Source organism: Bidens hawaiensis, unplaced genomic scaffold, assembly GCF_021521415.1.
Source record: "Bidens hawaiensis isolate Kalapana, Puna unplaced genomic scaffold, B.hawaiensis_p1.1 tig00419638_1, whole genome shotgun sequence".
Taxonomy (NCBI): domain Eukaryota; kingdom Viridiplantae; phylum Streptophyta; class Magnoliopsida; order Asterales; family Asteraceae; genus Bidens; species Bidens hawaiensis.
Genome location: NW_027504918.1, coordinates 59958 through 65663, shown reverse-complemented (window position 1 = coordinate 65663; position 5706 = coordinate 59958). Strand labels below are relative to the sequence as shown.

The 5706-nt window shown below is 35.3% G+C and overlaps 1 long non-coding RNA gene across 1 annotated transcript; it reads right to left on the bottom strand.

Moving 5' to 3' along the window:
• Positions 1-360: 360 nt before the first annotated feature.
• LOC143609438 (uncharacterized) lies at positions 361-1531 on the bottom strand. Its single transcript, XR_013149420.1, has 4 exons — positions 1400-1531; positions 1221-1306; positions 959-1090; positions 361-855 (listed from the first exon to the last, which is right to left on the bottom strand). It is a non-coding gene; the product is annotated as an uncharacterized LOC143609438 (long non-coding RNA).
• Positions 1532-5706: the final 4175 nt, after the last annotated feature.

Here is a 5706-nt window from a genome sequence, read left to right as displayed (position 1 = left end):
TTATATTATCAATGAGTTGATGAATTCCGATTCGAATTTACAAGTTTAACCACAATTACTAAGTATAACTTATTTAAAATTAACGCGAAAGAAATCAGCATGTTACAAAAAAAATGAATATAGAACGAGACTCAAATTTGACGAATGTCACAATAATCAACCCGTATATGATGAAGCAAGAAATATAGATTTGATGCTTTTAAATTGAATTCAATGGCTTTGAAACAAAAATCCAACCAAGAAATAGTTTTATAAAATGAATTTCTGTTAACAGTTTTGTTAATTTATTTAAAATGACAACTTTACCCTTTTCTTAGGTAATCGGGCCCACGAAAAACGGCTCAATTGGAACACTAATGAATGTCTGCTAACAGTTCTGCACATATGAAACAACCAAACATTGTTGTAGTAGGTGCAACGCGCAGGCTCTCTGCGCGCGAACCAAGCTGATACCCTTTCAAAGGGGCCCGTTGTGACCATAACTAAACCGAAACCTTTTAAAAGCAACATGTTTCGACATGAACCAAACCGAGAAAAACCGAATATTGAACTGAACCGGTATGCAAAACTGAATAACTGAAACTGACTTAAACGAAACCAAAGGGTCATGGTTGTTAGGTTAACCGAAAGTCGATTATAGTTACGATTTGGGTAAAGACCCCAACTTTGAACCAAACAGCGCAATACTAAATATATGAACCAAACCAACATGCATACGTGTGATCTAAAATTTGAATAATAATAATAATAATAATAATAATAATAAAACCTCACTGGATGCAAGTGGCCTCTAACAAAGTTACACCAGCAAAGCCCAGCGATCCTCACACTACCAAAGTTGATTCTTGTTATAACCTACGCAAGTATAATATGTTAAAATTAGGAAGCTTATACCAATCATTTCAATTATTTATCAAAATTCTTTTACATAATCTCAATTACTACAGTATCCACATACCCGGTGCAACTTTACATTAACCATCTTCTGTTCATCAAGCTGCAACAATTGTGATTCTACATTAGCCATCTTCTGCTCAAACTCATACTCTTTAACCAGTACTTTTGTAGTCTAATAACCAAAACACCAGACCTACATATTAGAAACAGATTGGTTGGTTCGTATACACACCAAAATAAAACATTATAAGTTATAAAGAATTGATTATTATTATTATTATTATTATTATTATTATTATTATTATTATTATTTAACCCAAAACCTTGAAGTAACAAAGAATGTGATACTTCTAAAACCATCCTCTGTAGTATCATCATAATCCCCGAATCTTGATTCCAATATGAACATCTAAACTCAAAAAAAAAGTCGCATTAGTTGATAGTCATATGAAATAATGTTTGTAAATTTCTAGTGTAAAAAGAAAGGTTCAGTTCATGATACCCTCTCTAAAACTGGACAATTCATTTTTGGACTCAAAAAAAGATCAACGTGGTAGCAGGTTGGGGTTCAATTTTACCTATTGTGCTCCATATCTTGTGTCGTAAGAATAAGCTTGATCTGAAAGAAACCCTAAATTGTTATCCTAAAGAGAATATATAAACCATAAAAATAAGATTGAAACAAAATAACAAGATCGATGACAGCATTTGAGAGAGCGATGGTGGAATTCCATTCGATTTCGTCTTCAATGATAATAGTCCAACCGTCTGAAAGATTTGATTAGGTACTATAATGGTGGTTTATTTTAATTGATGGAATATTAATTGCAATTGAAGGTAGCAAGCGGAGATAAACTGAGGATGGATTGCAATAATTGGAGGCCGGAGTGAATGGATGGTCGCCTGAAATTGAAGTTTGAAGTCGTCGGTGGTGATCCCTAATAAATTCTACGGCGTCTTAGAGAGAGAAAAGATAGGAGATGAAGAGACGCCTATATGTATTATAATGTAATATAGATATAGATATAGATATAAATATCAGGCTAATTTTTTTATAGTTAGTCCACCAAAATATTGGGATATAAAAGTATTTATAAAAGATAGTTAAATTAGTTAAAATAAATATAACAATTTGATTAGTTTATTTATAAATATTATCTTTTTATTTGAAATGCAACAACCTAAATTTAACAAATATTATTGATCAAACAAACAATAAGGCTATATGGTGTGGCTACCGTTATGTCGCTGAATTGTTGAGGTGGCGGGCGATTCCGTCGGCAAACACCGCCCCGGTGTTGTTGGTGCAGCCCAACTTCACAAATCGGTAAAAGCGTTGTGGAAATTTCGCCGAGGAGAGTGCCGCCCAACTTCAACATCTTTCTCTCTTTTAAATGGGGTGTTGAATAATCACAAGATGATCCAAATTGAAGATGGTGGTGAGAAGAATTTGGGAGTTGCATATGTCTCATGGGGGTGGAGTTGTAGAGGAGAAGAATGTGGACATTTTTTTAACCTAACGTGTAATTTAATATTTTAATAATAATTAAAAAAACTTCATATATATTTAAGTAGGTAAAATACTTTTTAGTTAATAATTTGTTTTTGTTAATTTAAAAAAAAACTAAATACATAGGTTTATACAAAAAATTTTATAAACATCCCGGTATAAATTTTAACAAAAATGATTTTTTTGAAAAAAAAACTTTTTTTTGTCTCGTAAACGACTTTGCCGCATGCTTGAACCGGCAAGCTTAGCAAAATATTTACGTTTTTGACTACTCGACAACGATGAGTACTCGAAAATTATTTTTTTTATTTTACGTTTGTACACAAAATTTAATATTTTTATTTAAGATATTAAATTAACTTTACTTATATTAATATTATTATTTTATTTAGAGAGAGGGGGAAGTGGTGAAATGGTAACCATTTCCATGATATTGTTGAAAATAGTGGAGTAGAGTGACGTATGATGTGGCGCTGATATGACACAATAAAATGAGAGGCAAAATGACATGTACACCTTATAGTCTAAGCATCGAATAATTATAAAATCATTAGTCAGAGTGTAGGAAAGTAACTAAAAATATGTAAAACTTATTCTTATAACCACCTTCACGCATGGAAAGGGACACTAAATAACTTTTTTCATTAAAAACACGTAATGGTTTAACTAAAAACACAATAATTATTTAATTTATATATATATATATATATATATATATTAAATTGTGAGTGATTAATTTGATTTGTTCAGATACTCCATGACCAACTTTCATTGCCCTGGTGCCCGTTAATTACAAAGCACACAAGAAGGCTCTTTTACTTTTGGCGTCCTACACAAAGGGATGTGAAATGGTTTAACCGACACCGGCATGCCGAGATGGCTAGGGCGCTACCCTAGCATGCCTAGCCTAATAGCAAACAAATGTAATCTAATAAACAACCAAAACTAGACAATAGTTAGGATCGTCTAGGAGAAGATACAAGGCTTAGTTGCGTGTTTAGGGCCCGTTCTCAGCAGGGTCCTAAGTTAAAAAAACACATAAGTGCTTACTTGAATTCCCGGGTGTGATTTGCTTTGTTAACTGTTTGAAATTCGTTTACTTGTTCATTGCTTAGTTCTCTGAATTTACTAAAAATTGCTTGTGTGATCAGCACTAAAAATTAGTCACTTCATAATATTAAATCTGTTACACGAGTACATCGACCACATACTCCTTGTGATATGATATCCTACTTGCTCTAACTATTTAGAATAATTAGGTTTTTGATTGACTCAAACGATGGTCATCAAAATGACGCCGTTGCTGGGGAGTTAGTGCGCTTAGTGTTTTTCGTGTTATTTGATTTCTTTGTTTATTTTAGTTTAGTTTAGTAATTTTTAATTTTATATATGGTTTTTATTTTATTTATCTGTATTTTATGCGGGTTGTGTTAGAGTGAAGATTACAGGTTTATGCGCACCAGCCATTCGGGCCGACAGTCTCCGTTAGGTTACGAGCCCGAAATTGAGAGGTTAGCTCGGCAGAACCGAGTGTAGAACATAAATTGTAACATCCTAAAATTTATAATGTTGAATAAAGAAAGTTACGTTTAGTGATTTCGCGTTATTAATTAATTAATATCGAGTAAAGAACGGATCATGGACTTAGATTAATTGAGATGGGTTAAATGAGAATGGGCCTTAGGTCCATGGGCTTTAAGGGATATAAATATCCCCTAAACCAAGCTAAAACCCTAAACCCTCATTTCATTTCCATCTTATTCTCTAACACACTCCAAACACACACACACCATATTTCGGCCGAGAGAGAGAGAGACGTCCAAGACCAAAATCGAGCCAACCATTATTAGATCTTCTATATACGAGATAACCAAGCAAACCACGACCACACCGAACGTATAAAAGGTATGTTCTTGACCTTTAAAGTTTACGTTTTATTAAACGTTTAGCCTTTTGAATGTCCTTAAGCTTAAAGATCCAAGCTTTATAGTATATACGGGATATATATACGACCAAAAATGATTAGGGAACGTTAGTGGGTGATGTCGAACCATAACAAGGGTATTAAAATCGCCAAAATGCTTGATAAAAACCAAACCCGTAGCTGAACTGGGCAACTTCGCCTGCAAACTGATAACTTCGCCTGCAAAAGCTTAACTTCGCCTTCAAAGCTTAACTTCGCCTACGGCCAAGTTCGCCTAACTGGTAACTTCGCCTAAGGCCAAGTTCGCCTAATTGATAACTTCGCATAAGGCCAAGTTCGCCTAATTGATAACTTCGCCTAAGGCCAAGTTCGCCTAATTGATAACTTCGCCTACGACCAAGTTCGCCTAACTGATAACTTCGCCTAAAGCTAAGCTCGACCCCAGCCAGGGGCTCTGCCCCTTGGACCCTGCTAGGGGCTGCCGGCCCTAGACCCCGCTGCCAGGGGCGCTGCCCCCGGACCCCCGTTGGTTGTGGGTCATATAAAGATAGAAATACAACATGAGTAGTAGTAGTAGTTAATTGATACCTGTAAATATTATACAGTTAGCCGTGCACAGCTCAAGAAGGGAATAACTATTAACGGAGAGCGTAACAGGATTCAGGTGAGTTTCTAGCCCCATTTATGTGTTATGTTTTCGGGGCTGTGTGCATACTCGATATGTTTGTTAATACGCTTATCCTAAGAGATAAGTGTATGCCTTATGTGAATGATGTGATATGTATGAATGATGGCTTGATGGTACGTGAATGATCTTCGGATATTGCACGTACTGTCAGGTTGTAACGCTAAGTATAAGGTAAGTAGGAAATGTATGCTTATGTGTATGAATGTGATAAAGTTAATAAAAGAAGGAAAGGATGGTTGTATGGTTACGAAGAGGGTACCGGGCCCTAATAATACTCGAGGTATGATGTATGGTTGTATGGTTACGAAAAGGGTACCGATCCCTAATAATACTCGAGGTATGATGTATGGTTGTATGGCAACGAAGAGGGAATCGAACCCTACTAATATTCGAGAACTAGGGAACCGAACCCTACTAATATTCGAGGAAAGAGGGTACCGAGCCCTAATAATACTCGAGGAAAGAGGGTACCGAGCCCTAATAATACTCGAGGAAGGAGGGTACCGAGCCCTAATAATACTCGAGGAAGGAGGGTACCGAGCCTTAATAATACTCGAGGAATGTAGGGCGTAATGCTCTTTATAACGTAAGATATGAAAGTAAGTTAATACAAAAGAAAGTATGAAAGTATGAAAGTATGAATGAAAGAATATAAGTTTATGTGTATTGTATAGTGTATGATTAACT